The 18569-nt window shown below is 45.1% G+C and overlaps 1 protein-coding gene and 1 non-coding gene across 3 annotated transcripts in view; both read left to right on the top strand.

The window, feature by feature from the left end:
• Positions 1 to 18569, top strand: part of Sash1 (SAM and SH3 domain containing 1) — a 224507-nt gene that overhangs the window by 114339 nt on the left and 91599 nt on the right. The gene's annotated exons all lie outside the window — the stretch shown is intronic.
• Positions 9688 to 9815, top strand: LOC115032204 (small nucleolar RNA SNORA36 family). Its single transcript, XR_003837861.1, has one exon. It is a non-coding gene; the product is annotated as a small nucleolar RNA SNORA36 family (small nucleolar RNA).

Below are 18569 nucleotides of genomic sequence, written 5' to 3'. Positions count from 1 at the left end.
TATTTTTAGCAGGCCAAAGAGATAGCGCAGTGGTTATGAGTGCGCGAGGGCTGGGTTCCCTCCCGGCAGCCAGATGGATTAGAATTAGATTGCTTGCCTTTTTGAGGCACTTCTGTTTGAAGAGCTTTTCTCAGCGGTCTCTTTAGCCAGCAGATAGGGCTCCCTCTTCTGGACTCTGGTGGCCCCTGCACATACCACTCCCTATGTCCACACGTGTACACATTAAAACTCAGTATCACTTGTGGTTTTATGTCTGTGGGTACATGTACATGAGTTGGAGACAACTCTGTGCAGACCGTTCTCTCCTTCCGCCATGATGACTCGGGTTGTCAAGGGCTGCATGGAACGTGCTTCTCCCTCTGAGCCATCTAGTCAGCCCACAATCTCTCTTTTAAGATCGAACAATATTGAATAATTCTATCCTGTTCACACCCCATGTTTTACCCACTTGTTTCTTGACATTTGGCTGTGATGGGGTGTATACATCTGAGTTCCTGCATCCCTTTTTTTGGAGGGAGCATACCCAGAATGGCTGCTTTTAATTAAATTACATCTTTGTACCCTTTGGAGGTGGACTGTTTGATCGCATAGAATTAGACTGCTCTCCATTTTCAGGAATTTCTCCTGTGTTCCTTATTTTGGATCTTGCTGGCGGAGCACAGACATTCCCATTTCTCTCCAGCAACACTTACTTTCTGCTTGGTTTGTAAACACTGCCATGGCAACCAGCACAGGTGGCATCTCATGCTCTTTCAGATTTGCATTTTACTAAGGATCAGTATCTTTGGATGTTGTATGTCTTCCCCCCACCCCCAGTATATCTTCTTTGGAAAAATATTTACACCTGTGTTTTTGTGCTTTTCCCCTTTGGGAAGTAGGCTGGTTATTTTTGTTGTTGAGTTGTGGGCATTCTTTATATAGTCTGGATATTAATCCTACATCATCAGTTCTGTGATTTGCACACATTTTCTTCTGTCACAGGTTGTCCTTCTCTATGCTTGATAGCATCCTTTGAGGTGTAAGGGTCCATGATTGGCAGAAGAATGATATCCCAGACTCAAATAGTATGTAAAAGCAAAGAGTGTTTTATTCTGCTGAAGTCCGGCATGCTGGGGTCTTCCATTCCAAGATGGGGATTCCAAAGTGAGCTCACAGGCCTGATTTAAAACCCATTGGGGGTAATTCTGGGGAGGGGTAGGTGACCTCTGTCACTGGCTTTATCTCTAGAGACATTCTAGAACCATTGCTAGGGAAGTCTGGAAACTGCTGCTGACCCATTGTCCTTGCTTCAGGCTATGAGGTGGGGCAGCTTCTGAGGCCTGGACTTGCCTGGACTTGCCCAGTACTTGGAAACAGATTCAGGCCTAGTCTCCTGACTGCCAATTTGAAGCCTGTCATGGAGTCAGCCTGTCTCATTAGAGGCACAAAATTTTATAATTGTGATAAAGTCCAATTAATCTTTTTTTTTTTCTTGCCTGAGTTTTTTCTTTTGGTGTTATACCTCAAAAATCATTGCCATCTCTGTGCTGTCTTTAAGAACTTGCTACTTTAAGCTCTTAGTTAGGCCTTGTTCAACCTCTAAGTATAGGGTTTGAGGTTCTCCCTTAGGTTCTGTTGTCAAGATATTTTAAAGAAATTGTGTCTGTCATGCGTGTGTACATGCATGCATAAGTGTGTGCATGCATTCATGAATATGGTAACATGTCTGTACAGTGTGTGTGCTGGCTAGTTTTATGCTAACTTGGCACAAGCTAAAGTCATCTGCGAGGAAGGAATCTCAACTGAAAATACCTCCACGGGATTGGGCTGTAGACAGAACCACCTGGTGGCGTGTTTCTTAATTAGTGTTTGATGTAGAGGATCCAGTCCACTGTGACTGATGGTCCTGGGTTCTATGAGAAAGCGGAATGAATAAGCATCCAGGGAGCAAGCCCATCAGCAGCACCGTTCCATAGCCTCTGCATCAGCTGCTGCCTCCAGGTTCTGCCCTGTTTTGTTTGTTTTGTTTTTTTCTCTGGCTTTCTTCATAGACTGTGATTCAGGATATGTAAGCCACACAAACCTTTTCCTCCTCAAGTTGGCTTTTTGTCATGGTGTTTTATCATAGCAGTAGACAAGCAAAATAATGTACCTGTAACGGAGGTCAGAGGACAACGAAGGACATGACCCTCCTTGCCTCCCACCTCTTTTGAGAGAGAACATCATTGCTATACCCCACTTTGTATGCCAGATTAACTGGCCCAGGAGCTTTTGGGGATCTTCCCACTCTCCTTCCCCCAACCAGAGCACTTGGGTCACAGATGTTTACTGCCACAATGGCTTTATATGAGTCCTGAGAATTTGAACCCAGACCCTTATACTACGTGGCAAACACTTTACCAACTGAGCCATCTCCCCCATGATTTGTTTTAAAGAATCCCTTCTTCCCGCCATCTGTGGGTCACCATTGATCATCCCTGTCTTGTTGTTCTGCTGCTCCTATGCGACTTCCTCTCCCGGCCCTCGCTGCTTTCTCCAGGAGAAGAGAAATATTTGTTTCTGAATGTCCGTGGCATTGTTATTGTACATATAGCACGCTGTCTGCTCTTCTGTCTTGTACATTCTTATTTACTATTTATTTTCTTCTCACATTATAAACCCCGGCATGGCTAGTGTTAAAGCCACAGCCATGTGTTCTCAGAACATGTGTCACAGTCCCCTGTGTGGAAAGTAGACTTCTACTTTTCAGTAATTCAGCAATACCCATTATAGAGAGTCGTACCCAGAGGTGTTCTGCGGACAGTAATACTGAGCTTAGAACTTTTATGGCAGAATATTGAAGTTCAGTTTGGTTTTTTTTTTAAGATTTATTTATTATATGTCAGTACACTGTAGCTATCTTCAGACACAGCAGAAGAGGGCATCAGATCCAATTACAGATTGTTGTGAGCCACCATATGGTTGCTGGGATTTGAACTCAACACCTCTAGAAGAACAGTCAGTGCTCTTAACTGCTGAGCCAGCTCTCCAGCCCCCTCAGTTTTGCTTTTTTTAAAGTGGAACGCTGACAAGATGCCATTATTACTGAAGAGAGAAAGCTATTTTGACACCGATGGGTTTGGTAAGGATTTTTAATTGAGCGACTTCAACATTGTCCCTGAAGACTGCAGTCGTATTTACAGCCAAACAACCTAGGATTTCTGTAATAAAGTTGAACTGCTGGAGGCCATCATGCGGCATCCGTCAGATGACAGCCTGGTCGCTCTGCGTGTTGTTTTCCTCACGTACGTACGGCAAGGGAACACTCTTTCCTTGACACACAGACACATTCCACTGTGTGGCTGTAAACACACTTAGGACAGTGAATTTTTGAAAGTGTCTCGTAGAGCAGTCCTTGGACACGCCCACCGTAAGGATCCGTTGAAGTACTGAAGTACACATACATTTGTTTATAAGCAAAAAAAAAAAAAAAAAGTGGAAGCCATACCCACATTTCCCACATTTAACAAGCCCAAATGGTGACGGAGGATGGAAAATCTAGAGCAGATGGTCTTAAAGCTGTCAGAGTGGGGCCTCTTGATGCAGGGGTCATCTCCCTTCCTATAAAGCCAAGGAACCATAATTACCAACATTACATTTTTGTCTCTAGGGTAGCCTTAATTGTAAGGTTGCACTTAAAGTAACAAGCCACATTACACGAAGCTGCCTTTTATAAGGTGGCAAGCAGCAACCACATGGCTTCAGAAGGTTTCTGCCAAAGGTGGGTCATAAAGAGGGCCTCCCTAACAAGCAGGCCCAAGTGCCACAAGCTACCCTGAGGTGCGCTGAAGGCTCTGCTCATGAACCTGTGGGCAGTCATGAGCATGGCGGGGTCCTGGGTCAGTATGATCTCATTTAACCAGTTCAACCAATCTTATCCAAGGGCATTGTCCTGCCCTTTAGTCAGTCACCAAATATTGATTGAACACTGACTGTGAGACTATGAGAAATGTAATAGGAAAGTTTTTCCTACACAAAGAACCCAGATTTTTGGAATTTAATGTTATGCAATCACATCCACTCAACATTAATCGAATACTTAACCTATGTATTAGAATGCATGGAATAAAAATAGTTCCCTTTTATCTGGGTGCACTAGAGCATGCCTTAAACCCCAGCACTTGGGAGATAGAAGCAGGTGGATTTCTGTGAGTTCAAGAGTAGCCTGACCTACTTAGAGTGTTTCAGAATGGCTAGGGCTACATAGAGAAACTGTCCCAAACACAAGAAGAAAGGAAGGAGGGAGGGAGGGAGGGAAGGAGGGAAGGAGGAAAGGAGGCCCATGCCTTTAACGCCAGAACTTGAGAAGCACAGGCAGGAGGATCTCTCTGAGTTCAAAGCCAACCTGGTCTACATAGTGAGTTTCAAGATTATATAGAGAGACCATGTCTCTAAACAACAAAACAAAGCCAGTAAGTTAATAAAAATAATGCCCTTTGACTTTTTAGTAATCATCTCCTCCTTCTCTCCCTCCTCCTCTTCCTCCTCCTCCTCCTCCTCCTCCTCTTGGGCAGGCTTCCCTGCATCCTAGGCTGACCTCATTCTATCATGTGGCCAAACACTTAACTTCCTGCCTTCTCCTCTCTAGGGCTAGGATTCTAGCCTGCACCACAGTGCCTGGCACATGCTAATATCGTGAAGTAAGAATTCTTCAGGACATCACAGCTGCACTGAATGCTTCCAAGAACAAAAGAAGTTCCCTGAGTACTCACATAGAAAGACACGAGGAAGCATGAGGTGTTTGGCTTTGAAATGTGGCGTTTGTACCATGGCTACTTCAGTTACTAACGAGTTCCCAGAGCAAAGATCCTCCCCAAACAGATGTAAGGGGTTAATCACAGGAAGATTATTACTGTTGAAGAAAAGATAAGGCCGAATTTTTAAAGGAAGTGGCTCAGTGTGTCAGAATATCGCTCTGGTTTTACTGATGAAAATTAGAGGAAAACATTTAGCCTGTGAACCCAGAAATGGCGATTTCTTATAACTCCAGTAAAACATGGAGCTGTTTTGTTACCTTTCTTTTGTTTATTGTGAGATAGGAGCTTACTGTTTAGGGCCCAGGCTGGCCCCAAACTTGAGCTCTAATCTCAGCAGTGGAGAGGCCGAGACTGGAAGTTTACAAATTTGATATTAACCTGGGCTACATATTGGGACCCTCTCTCAAAGGTAGGGAAAGAGGAGGAAGAAGAGGAGGAGGGGGAAGAGGAGAGGAAGAGGAGGAAAACATAATGATAATAGTGGTAATTATGAGAAATGACCTTTTAAAATCTTACCCACCACATACTTGTTAAGTACTTCTTGTGTGCCCAGCAGTGGCTGTGGACCTGGCCTGTTGCAGTGAGGCAGGTTAAGTGCATGCTCCCAGGAGCCATCATTCCCTGTGTTCAGTGGTGCAGTGGTACATTTGTTGATATAAAATATCTGATGAAAATCACTCAGGGCAGGAGGGGGTTAATTTGCCTACAGTGTGAGAGGATGTAGTCCTTTGTGGTTGGGAAGGGATGACAGACAGTAGGCAGCTGAGGTGGCTGGTCACATTGCATCCAGAGCCAGGAGACAGAGAGATGAATGCTGGTGCCCACCTAGATGTCCCCTTCTTAGTCAATCTAGGACCCCAACTCATGGGATGCCATTGCCCACATTTGAGGTGATCCTCACTAATTTAATAATCTCTCCAGATACACTTAGAGACCCGTCTCCAAGGGTTCTAAGTCCTGTCAAGTTGACAATCGGTATTAACCATTGCAAGAACTGAAGGCATCTCTGTAAGGCTCTACCAAGCACAGTGACAGGTGGTGCTTACTCAGCGGATGTAGCACTATTGCCTTAATAAACAGTAAATTGGATGAGGTGGTTGGTGATCTTCCCAGCTCAGCTTTGAACTCAGCTCAGCCAGTGCTCCCTTCTCAGACTCCCACATTTCTGGGACTACAGACACATGCCACTCTATCCAGCTTGCGAACTGTTTTCAAAGATTTATTTACTTTTAAGTGTGTGGTGTGTGTGTGTGTGTGTGTGTGTGTTTGTGTGCACGCACATGTATTGAGTGTATGTACATGTTCAACATGTCTGCATGAGCCTGCAGATGTCAGAAAAATGCATCAGGCCCCCTGGAACTGGAGTTATATGCCATTGTGAGCTGGGAGCCAAACTTGGGTCAGTGGAAGAACACTTAGTACATCTCTCCATGCCCATGTTTCCTTACTTTTCTGGTGACAGATACGTAGGGCTTCCAGTGGCAAATGACTTTAGAATTCTTAGTGCTGCTACTAGTGTGTGTATGGTAGCTGAAGAATTTAGGTATTGGTATTAGTCAATAATAGTCACATGTGTCTAGGGAGTCTAGGTTATTCTCAACCTTCCTAAGGTTGCGACCATTTAATACAGGGTCACATCAAGTCCTCATGTTGTGGTGATTCCCAACCATAAAATTATTTTCATTACTCCTTCATAACTAATTTTGCTACTGTTATGAATCATAGTGCAAATGTGGGTGTTTTCTGATGGTTTTCTGCAACCTCCGTGAATGAGTTGTCCAACCCCTAGGGGGCCTCGGGTAGAAAAGTGCTGCTCTAGAGGACGCCGGGCACTTGCTCATAATATCTTCCCTTCTCTCTGTTAAATAGCAAGCACTAGAATGGGCCTGACATTTTTTGACATTTCCTCAACACAGGCTTTACTTCAAAGGGTCCCCAACATCTTGTCACATTGTCTGAGTTTGAAAACAAGAGCCAAAAAGCAAAACTTGAAGGAGTTATATTAATTAAATACCACACAAAACTGTTTCCAAAAACAGTTGAGTTCAAGGTGAGTTATAACTCGGCTTTGAGTAGGAACTTCCTATGGGGGAAGTGCTGTCTGAGACATGAGACTGTAAAAGATAAATCCAAAAGGGTTTGACAAAACAAAACAAAAACCAAAAACAAAACCACAGTGGTGGTAGTCATCAGAGGGCCAATGGGCAGAGGTCCCAGAGCATGTGGCTGTTATAGGAGAAGCCAGGTAGAATGTGGGCAGCTTTCAATAGTTCTGTCATTGGCAAATGTCACTCTGAGGGGGACTACTCTCAAGGCTCTTAGCCAGAGGCAATTCCTCAAACCTCCCCGCTAATTCACAGGATCCCCTTTAGCAAAAGGAAGCACTTTGAAAGAGGGAATTAGGGACCTACCCTCGTTAATTAAAAATAAACCCTTGATTTTTCCCGAAGCCAGAAGAGCTTTTGCGTAATTATGGTTAATTTAGGAAAAAACGTGATACCACATCTAAACCCACACCCACAGAGCCACTTGGCCTAACCGCCCCAGCGAGTACAGCCAGGCTGTCGGGAAGCTGCTTTTGTTCTTGTGTGAGCCATCCCTGAAGACGCTTGAGCACGTCCTGGGATTGCCGCAAGTGTTGGGAGTCATGGACTTGTGTGTAAGTGACATCCATAGCATCTTCCCTCATTTCCCCTGGGATTGTTGTTTTCAAAAGAATATATGACACACAGCAAGCACTTCATGGGTTCCCTCCAAACTTGGCATGGAATGCAAATTCAGGAATTGTTTTTTTTTTGGGGGGGGGGGTTGTGGGGAGGTGGGGTGGGAGGTAAGTATCCAGCACCGCTCCACACTCGTGACACTTTCTGAGGTACTCTCTCTCAGTGGACAAGTAATGAATTCACAGCGCACGGCAGGAGACATGTGTAAGTTCTGCTCAACTGGAAGATTTTAAAAATAGCTCTTGGATTTTGTAGTGTGGGGCGCCATGTGTGAGATCCGGGATGACATATGTGCTACGTGTCGCAAATCCCCTTCACAAGTGTCACCCAATTAACTGCATGCCCTCTGACAGGTGGTGGGCCTCTCTGTGGCTTGCAGAAAGGCAGCTCCTGCTTGCTTGCCTTTCTTTTCTTTTCTTCTTCTTCTTTTTTTTTTTGGTTCTTCAAGACAGGGTTTCTCTGTGTAGTCCTGACTGTCTTGGAACTCACTCTGTAGACCAGGTTGACCTCAAACTCAGAGATACGTTGTCTCTGCTTCCCGAGTGTTGGGATTAAAGGTGTGTGTGCCACCACTGCCTGGCTCCTGCTTGCCTTTCATTGGCTCAGGAGAGTGTCTCTGTTGGGGAGGGAGGTGTCTGAAGAGAGAAGGCACCTTTACCAAAAGTTCTTATGGGTGTTAAGTAATTCCAAAGTGAGTTTCAAACCCACGCTTTGCACTTCTAGCTTTTGCCAGACAAAACCAGTTCTTTGTTCATTTTGTGGTGGTGGTGGTAGTGATAGTGGTGGTGGTGGTGGTGGTGGTGGTGGTGGTAGGACCCAGGGCTTTACTCTGGCCAGGCAACTGCTTTGCCTCTGAATGACTTCTGACCAACATCCCAAAGTCAGTCATTGCAAACAGGAATAGACCACAAAGGAGAGAACCACTTGGAGATTGACCCACCCTGTTGGAGAGATCTGCATGCAGTACCGGTAGCTGGGCTCTTCCAGGCAGGTTAATGGATTGGCAGAGTGGCGGGAAGTTGAGTCTGTCCTGTACTTACCTGGCTGCTTTTATGATAGGACTGGTAGCAAATAGAAGACACTCAGGTACTAAGCCAAGCAAGGAGGGAACAGAATCCCTGTCCTGAGAGAAGAGGATGGCTATTGCACATTATGAGAGCCAGGCCTTAGGTAAGGAATGGAATGGAAGGGTGGGCACAGGCGAGGCAGTGGAGGAGGACAGGAAGCCCTGGAAGCTGAAGGAAGCCGTTTTGCATGAGCACCAACCACAGGGCTCAGCAGATGTGACTGTGGACCCACTGTGAGTCAGGGACCCTCCATAGACTCGGCCACTCCTAACACGCCTTGGAGAAGACCTCTCTGTGCCTCGGCCTTTTCTTGGGTGAGAGTAGAAGCATGAAGTGCCTGAAGCAGTGAGTGGGTGGTGTCAGACAAGTATTGGGTAAGTACTGTGAGCGATAGGCACGGAATAAGGAAGACTGAGATTCTGTTAGCTTAATTCCCATTACTATAATGAAACACTCGAGATAACCAATTTATAAAGATAAAAGGTTAACTAAATTAGGCTCATCATTTTGGAGGGTCTGATGTAGAATGCAATGATACATCGCTTTGGGCCTCTGGCAACATGCTTGGCCAGGGCCTCTCGCAGAGTAATCTACCCATCTTGTGAGCCAGGAGGCAAAGGCAAACAGAAAGAGATAGGGTCCTGCTAGCCCCTTTGAGCATTTCTGAGGTGAGTTCATGATGTCGGTATGCATTGCTTCTCTCTTACTGTGATAAACACTTAGGATTGGGACAATGTATAGAGTGAGTTTATTTTGGCTTCTGGTTCTAGAGGAGTAAGAGTTGGTCAGGGGCAGGCATGGAAGCAGGAACATGAAGGAGATCATGATGAGAGAGAGAGAGAGAGAGAGAGAGAGAGAGAGAGAGAGAGAGAGAGAGAGAGAGAGAGCGAGCGAGCGAGAGAAGCACCCTCACTGGGAATGATAGCAAGCTTTGAATCCTCAAAGTGTGACATACTTCCTCCAGCAAGGCCATGATTTTTAGATCTCCCCAAACAGTGCCACCAACCAGGCACCAAGGATTCAAATGGCCAAGACTATGGGGAACTTTTTCCATCTTTCATTCACACTACATGTTGTCTCCTTATGTTCCACTCCCTAAAGGTTGCGCGAGTGTGTGTATGTGTGTGTGAGTTCAGTTCAGGGCAGCTTCCCTGTTCTGTTAATTAAACTTTGGGACATTGAAAGTTGTTGAAGAAAAAATAATTGAATAGAGAGTATTATTCTATTCATATACTTCCTAGCCTACACCAATTAAATAAAAATATTCACCACCTCCCGGTAGCCCTAGCCTGGGGATGAAGTTTTTAAAATAAAGACTTGGGTGGGGTTGCCCATCTGACCTGAGACAAGCTTGATTTCTGGGTGGAGATCCAGTGGGTGCTCTTAGGGGAGGCAGACGCAAGATGAGAATTGGTGGGCCATCCTTGGTGGGTACTTAGGTAGTGTGTGGGGCTCATGAGGTAAACGGAGCAGATAACACACAGCGATTAGCCGCCAAGTCAATTTGGAGTTAGATGACTACCTCAGTGCGGATTTCTTCTTTACATATATTATTTTGATTGAAATTATTTAAGAGTTGCTCTTCAAGAAATCAGCTCTCTGTGTTTATTGGCCTTGCCCTCCTGTCTGGTGTTTTATGACAATCTCAGAGTAAGTTAGGACAAATGGCTGTGATCCCTATCAGAGCCCTGGCACGCACCTGTGGTGGAAGATATTTATAGAGCCTCATGCGGCTCCTGCCCTTCCTCGAGCTTTCGTGTTTCTGCTGTGTTTTGCTTTACAGTTTTGGTATTCTGCCTTTTTTTTTTTCTTCATGCTTTATGAGTCAAATCTACAGTGTGAACACCTCATTAATAAAATCTGAATTGATGTATACATTTTTATTAATAACCACTACATGTAGCACACTGGTTGTTTGTACCACAATGTCTCCCACCCCCTTATATCTTTAAAACTTTTTACTCACTTATTCATTCAACTAAGTGTTTTTAGATCCTTAATTCACACAGATATTTGTTAGCTCTTGAGACAACAGTGCCTAACTAAACATAACTCTAGAAGCCTTGTCGGCAGGAGAATATGATTATCCCTAACATGGGAGACCTGACCCCGTTCCAGAGGGCCAGGGAGGCTGATGGAGAAGGTAAAGCTTTTAGTTTTCTTAAGGTCCTGTCAAAAAACACACTTTAGTCTCCAGTCTTTGCTCAGCACTGAAGTCGCCTGCTGGTTCCTTCGTCCCCGTTCCCACTTTTCAGAGGGAGCAAGCAGCTCTAGAACACTTGGTGAGATTTTAAGGTGACAAGGACCTCAAGAATCCGCTACATTTCCCGAGGTTAGGTTCTCTCTTTTGTACAATGGGCGTCTTCATGAGGGGTTCAGGGCACCTGTGTGGTGAGGAAAAATTAGCATAATCAAAAGAAGAGCCTTCAGATTGACTCTGTGTGACCTTTGACATCTAAAGTTTATATTTTCGCAGCCTAGCTTTGTTCTTGCGGCAAAGGCTTAGTGCTCTCCAGGACTCTCCTTGTCAGATTGTAAATAAGTATGAATGAAAAGGGTCAGGTGTGAATGCTTTGATTTGCATACACTGTTTTAAGGCTTCATAGGGAAAACTATGTCGGGCTTGGAAGTAGTTTCCTACTACTTTAGAAGTTAAGGTCTTTAAAAAACAAAAAATCCAAGGGGCTGGAGAGGTGGGGCAGCTGTTAAGAGTACTTTCTACTGTTGTAGAAGCCCAGAGCTTGGTGACCAGCGTCCATGTCAGCTGGCTCATAACTGTCTGTGTCTCCTGTTCCAGAGGATCTAATGTCCTCTGCTGGCCCGTGTGGACACTCACACGTGCATACACATGTGTGCACGTACATACACACACAATTAGAAAACGAAACCTTAACAATAAAACCAAAACACCAGATCTGTTCATATTGTGGGCAAACCCTTTCTCATCTCGGTTTTCAGCTATAACCTCGCCTGTGTTGACTTCCCTTTTAAATAGACTTGTGGTGGTTAGGGACACTGCCAGGCTCCTCATCCTGTTTTCCCAGGTATATCACTCAGTGTGTCCAGGCTCTCTGCTTTTATCTGCTGTGACCATGTGTGTTCTGCCCTTGACCACCATGTCTGAATATGTTTCCTGTTTGTATTCTTCTGGGAGGGGTTTATTTGTTTGCTTTGCCTGAGAGTAAAAAAAAATCTTTGTCTGGGTGGTAAATACAGGCACAATGGACTGCTTACATGCAAATTATCTGAGTATGTCCTATGTCTAACAGTTTTCTGATTACAGACTTTATGCTATGTAGGTGACTGAAGTAGAACTGAGGAGAGATGAGAAAATGCCTTTGTCCCTCCTTACCATGCACCACAGAAGGGGTGGGGGCTGGGGGAGGGGATCTTGCTCTGTTTCAGAATTTTAAATTATATAATGTAATATAAATAATATGGTATGAGATGTCTGTTCTGTTTTGAGGGGTGGGTTTAAGACAGGGTTAATGTAGCCCAGGCTAGCCTCTAATTAACCATGAAGCTGAGGATGGCCCTGAACTTGTGACCCTCCTGTTTCTATCTCCCCAAGGCTGAGATTGCCACCCAGCTTGCATCTTTAAATGACAAATGTTTCACAAAGAACTACAGAGAAGAAATTAGTGATTGTACAACCAATGCATTACAAACAACAAAACCAAAACAAACCCCTTACCACAGTTCTGGGTCCCGAATCTGTTAGGTCCTGGTTAACAACATGAGATTTTAATAGTGTGTGCTTGAGTGCGTGTAATCTTGAACCAGAGGTGACATAAATTCTGAGAAGAATAGCAAGTAATTTAAATAGAAAAGATTTACCTTTGCTTTATGGTTATAAAAGTAGAATATACATACTGTAGGGGAAAGTCGGAAGCACTTAAAAGGGAATGCAAGTGACACGGAAGGTTCCCATGTGCCTTTCTAACTCAGATGTGGGCTTCTGGTTGGCACAGATATTTCATCAGCCAATACTGAATAAGTCTTTGTACGTGCATGCTTTCATGTCTTTATTCCTGTGATTTATTGCCTATTTCCTATCTGAAATAATGTTTCTTATTAATTTATAAGCATTCCTCTCCCTCCCTCTCTCCCTCCCACCTTTCTCTCCTCCTCCCCCTTCTGCCCCCTCCCCCCCCATGTGTGTGTGTGTGTGTGTGTGTGTGTGTGTGTGTGTGTAGGGGCACTCATATTTGTTGACTTGTATGCCTGTGCGTGTGTATGGGCAGAGGTCAATGTCTGGATTCTTTTTCCATGGCTTTTACAGATTTTGAGACAGCGTCTGCTCTAGACTAGCTGACCATCGAGCCCCTCCCCAGGGATGGATTTACAGATTCACAGAGTGCATCTGTCTGCAGGGCAGCCGTCTCCTTAGCACGCGTAGTCTATATGCTGACCGTTTCATCCGTTAGCCGATGTGGCATACCCTTAGGTGGAAAATGTGTCCTTTTTGTTCTGTTTCCACAGTCCTGGGACTAGAACCCCAGGCCTCACATGTACCAAACATTCATTCTTGCACTGAGCTACACCACCAGGCCCAGAGAGAGGCGGTGGGTGGGGTGGGGGATAGAGACACAGAGAAAGTCAGAGAAAGAGTTCCTCTAGGTAATGGAGAGAAGTAGTCTTTTTAGACTAGAATTTCTCTCACTGGCAGGCAGCAATGTCCTGGCTTCCGTGGTTTCAGTATTGGTACAGTACCCACAGTCATTAATGCTCAGTAAACAAACATTTGTTACAATAGCTGCTTTTCCCATTACTATGATCAACTAACTACTTGACTGTCTTAGTTATTCTCTCTCTCTCTCTTTCTCTCTCTCTCTCACACACACACACACACACACAAATACCTCAACCAAAGCAACTTAAGGGAGAAAGGATTACTTTGGTTGACATGCACAGCAAAGATAAGAGTGCCTCAAGACAGTGAGGCCTGAAAGCAGGGCCACAAGGCCATCCTATCATACATCAGCGGTCTGGAAGCAGAGAGCAAACAGGAGGTGGGGCCAGGCTGTAAAACCTCGAAGCCTGGTCCCAGTGACGTACTTCCTCTAGTGAGCCTCCGTCTCCATAATGTTCCAAGAACCTCCCAAATTGCAGCACAAGTGTTCAAACTCAAGCTACAACACCAACAAAAAGCAAGTTGGGGGGTGAAGGGGGAGCGTATTTGCATCCCATTAAGAGGTGATGCAGTCTGCTGTGGCCAGAGGCATGGCCGGGGACATTTGGTTATACTGGGTTACTAATGGTCGAGTGAGGTGCCCAGATGGCTCCTCTCCTAGCCACTTTATGGATCAGGATACCCCAGCCCATTCAGCACACTCAGTTAAACCTCTCTGCAAGTATCCTTAAAGTCATACCTAGGCTTGTATCTTCCAAGTCATTCCAAACCCAGCCACATAGAGGAGGATTGACCATCCACTAACAATCCACTGGATTGTGGATTGTCTTCAACAGGGCCAATCTCTGCTTCCTGTCTGAGCTGCTGCAACCATGAATAATCTAAGCGGGCTTTTGGGCCTGGTGAGTGGACTCTATCCCAGTTACACAGTGCTTCCTCCCTTCCCCACTGTAATGGTTAGTACAGCGAAGAGCGAAGAGCGGAGCAGTTTAGAGTTGCAGAGAGCAAAAGTTGGCCTCCTGGCTGTGAAGGCACTAACAAGATCTTGACAAATGGCTGCTGCTGCGAAGTGAGAGTGAATTTATGTTTACACCGGAGTAAGCTATGCATCCAGGTAATAATTTTGAGCAATGAAGTAAGTTTGCTACAGGAATCTTAAAGAAACAGATAAATCACAATAATTTCAACATGGCACTTTTGCCATTCAATAAATGGGTATTTTAAATTTCATTTGCTTTTGAACTAAGTTCAATAATTTATAGAGTAAGTCATTCAAAGATTAATGCTCAGGAGGGAAGAAAATACAAGAACAGAAACATATCATTTATGTATATTACATTGGAGCCTTCCCTGCCTGTGTTTCCATTATAAATCCGATTTTGCAAGCATGTGTTATAAAAAGTTTGCCATGGGCTAAACTTTGACATTTGTCTCAACCTCCTGAGACTTTTTTAAAATTTGATTTTCTTTCTCAACTAGTATAACAACTAGTTATAGGTTGTTGTTGTTGTTGTTTTCCAGAGGTGTGTGTGTGTGTGTGCACATGTGCATGCAGGTGTTCCTTGCATGTGTGTGCATGTGGAGGCTACCAGTCAATGTTGGGTGTTTTCCTAAGCTATTCTCTTTCACCTTAGTGTGTGTGTGTGTGTTTGAGAGAGAGAGAGAGAGAGAGAGAGAGAGAGAGAGAGTATGTGAGTGTGAGTGAGTGTGAGAGAGTGTGTGAGCATGTGTGAGTGTGTAAGAGTATAAGTGTGTAAGTATATAAGTGTGTGAGTATGTGAGAATGTGTGTAAGTGTGTAAGTGTGTGTGTGTTATGAGTATGTGAGTGGTGTGTATGTGTGAGAGTGTAAGTGTATGTGTTGCCCACGTGTATAGGTGTGAAGGCCAGATGTTGCTTACTGGGTGTCATCTTCTAGACCTCCTAAGCCTTGAAAGTCAGAGGTGGTTGTGTTTAAATCTTCTCAGGCAAAGCTTCTTTATGTGAAGTGCTCTGTTCCATGTTTCTGTTTCTGTACATGTGTGCATGCACATACAGAGCTCAGGGAAGGATCAGAAGGATTCAGGGAGTTGGTTCTCTCCACTTACGGTGTGGTTCCAGGGATGGAACTTAGCTTATCAGGTTTGACAATGAGTGCGCTTACCTACTGAGCCATCTCCCTGGCCCTAAAGGACCTTTCAGCTGTACCGATATGGACTACGGGCTCCCTGGTTAACCAGCTTACCAGTGAGAGCCTGAGCCAATTTGCTTTTTCCTCATGTTCCACTACGTGAGCCATGGAGCCTGGCTTTGTCCACCTCCTTTGCGGTCCTTGTGGAGGAGGAGTTGGCCCTGAGCTGAGCTGGTGGGTGCCTGGTGTTCTTCCTTTCTGTCTCTGGAACAGCACAGTGGTTTGTCCCTCCTTCCTTTCCAGCTGTAAAGTTCATTTGGCATGGGATTCTGGCAGCCACAGGGACAGAGAAATGTGAATTTCCACAATTACTTGGAAACAGCTGGAGAGAGGGATGGCTCATGAAAGCTGTTTGCCAGGACCTTATTCTGCCCTCAGGTGGGTTTGGAGTCTGGTGTTACAGCATAGCAGGTTAGAACACATTAGAAAAACAATATTCATTTAAGCCTTAGTGTTGCATTGGACCTGCGTGCTGGTAATGTAACTGGACACCACATGTGTACACCTGGACAAGCAGGGCAGGGCACACATGTGTATATCTGTTGAACCTTGTCAAGCAACTGGTTTTGCCTTGAGCTGGGTATATTTGAAAATAGTACTTTTTTTTTTTTCTTACAGAAATGCATTCTAAGCTCGACAGTTCTCTATGTATTGTTTCCAATGCCTAAGTCTCTGCATTTTAGATTGAGCTGTAAGCAGCAGTCATGATGACCACAGAGGGCCAACCAGTTGGACTTTGAATTGAACATAGCTCTGACATGTTAGAAACACTGCCTCGTTAAGAAAAAAATATGTGTCAAGTTTGCTACAGAAATGGAGATACTCTAGACAAATGGCAAGTAGGAAAACCAGGGGGATGGGCTGGCAGGATGGCTCAGAGGGTAAAGTGACACTCTGAGTAAAATCACTGGAGCCTACAGTACAAGGAGAGAACTGGTCCCCTAAAAGCTATTCTGTGACCTCCATAAACAATCTGTGGCACACCATAGTCTTCCTGTCCCGTCACAATAAAACACACACACACACACACAATCCCCGCAGGGCCTTAGGGCAGTGAAGTTCTATGGTGCTTCATATGCAGGGGTGTGGGCTGAGAGGCTGAGCAAGCAGCCAGTCCCATAAAATGTGTTTTCCTCACTCGGGTTGTTTGTGCACAGTCGTCTTCTCAGATCTACCCATTCTGGCACGTTCATTGTTTTTCTTGTGGCAAAAACAAAAACCAGCCTACATAGCGTGCAACCCACCCTCCTTCTGCTTTCAGTGTATACTGTACAGGGTCACCCACCACATGCAGCATTGAGCTGCGCCTTCCCAGAACCCACCCCTTCACCCCGGGAGAAATCGCACTGATGGGCATGGCCTGTGTCTGGGCGTGATTCCCACCGCATGCTCACATCTGTGGCTTTACTCTGAATTGTCCCCGTCCTCTGCTGCTTCCCTCCTTCAGCAAAGTTCCTCTGCTGCTCTCTTATGATCCTGCTAATCGTGACTCCTAGTGAACTTAGTACGGAGGCCCATGAGAACCCATCACTGCCCATGACCATGACCATGACCATGACCTGTCTGCTTCCTGGATGTCAGTTGAGGCGAACCAAACAGCTCCTAAAGTCAACCCATAGTCCTGTAGAATAGAACAGTGGTTAAAGCTGCCACAATCAGATTATTGAAGAAATTGGAATCATTCAATATAGACTATAGACGACTTTTGCCTCGTGTGCCCACCAAATTACAACTGACTGATAGGGGAATTATAGCCAGAGCCTTGGGTAACCATAACCTGATAACTTGAGTTCTGCCAATTCTGACATTCTAGGCTGAGGCTTTTAGCCCCAGTATGCTAATTTCAGAGATGGGGAATGGTAATGAGCACACGGGAGATTTATTCAAAGCGGCCATGTTAGAAGGAGGGACAGATAAAGGTGGGAGAAGGGAGGGCTGTCTACTGGCCTATCCCATCTTCTAAGTGACCTCAAAGAGATAGCTTCAAAATGCCAGGTCTGCCTAACTGGTCTCTCTGAAGCTACAGAGGGTAAGGCCTGAGGCTTGCTAAGAACTTGGGTTTCTTACAAATCAAAGGTTCAAATATGATTTCTAACAGCACACACACATACACATGCACACACGCACATACACACACCACACACACACACACACACACACACACACACACACGCACGCACGCACGCACGCACGCACGCGCACACATACACACACACACACCTTCTTATAGTAGCTGGAGTTTTACAGGGCAGAAACCTGACCCCAGCAGTTCTCAATAGGCTCAGCTGCTCATCTCAATATGTCAATCAAAGAGTAATCTTTAAAAGCAGAGAGAGAAAATTTTAATCAGTGTCACCACTCTTGGTAGAGCAGATGAAAGGTCCAGTGACGCCAAGCCTGTCTTCAGGGTACTGACAGGTGCTTTTGGAAGATCAGAGGTCTGCATAGGTAGGCAGTCTCTGTCAAAATGTGGTCTGCTTGGCCATTGTTTTGGCTCTGTGAGGGTGGTCTGAAGATGTCTTAGTCTCATGCATGCAAGAGGACAGCTCTGGTCTCTGTAAGATGAACAGTGCTACTCTGGGGTGTGGAGTGATAGCGTAGTATCCCACTGCCCTATGGATAATTATCCTATTCTAGGAATCCAAGGTGACTACAGGATCAGGATCAGGATTTAGCTTTATGCCTTCTGCTGAAGTAAAGATGACAGACAGGTGCACAGTGAAGGCAGAGGTGTCAGACTTTCAGTTAGCAGTGGCCTAGGTATGGCCCTGGTGAAGAGTCAATGTGTTTTGTTTGTGTTGTTTTGCCAGAAACTGCTTCTAAGTGTGTGCTCTTGAGCCACGCCTTTGGAGACCTGCCCAGGATACGAACCTTTGTTTACTACACTGGTGTTGATTTAGAATTAGTCTCTTAAAAACAAAACAAAATCAACCGTGTGAGGCTCTGTTCTGTGCGGATGGCTCTCCCTTCCCTAGAGTTACATCCATGTGTTTCCTTAGTACTGTCTTTCACATGTAAACCATCAGAGCTCCTCCCAGCCCACTGTTCGCATCACGTGCTATGCTGTCTCCGGCTCCCGTTTGCTTTACATTTTCAAGGGAAACACATCCTTTCCTATAAGACCAAGGTGTCACAGGACCTGGTTTTTATCTCTAGAATTGATTTCTCTGTCCTTGTGATTTAATGGTTCTCAATAAACTCA

The sequence above is a fragment of the Mus caroli genome, unplaced genomic scaffold (assembly GCF_978045245.1).
Source record: "Mus caroli unplaced genomic scaffold, Mus_caroli_1 scaffold_9, whole genome shotgun sequence".
Taxonomy (NCBI): Eukaryota; Metazoa; Chordata; class Mammalia; order Rodentia; family Muridae; genus Mus; species Mus caroli.
Note: the sequence above shows the minus strand (reverse complement) of the source record. Positions and strands in the feature narration are given on the sequence as shown.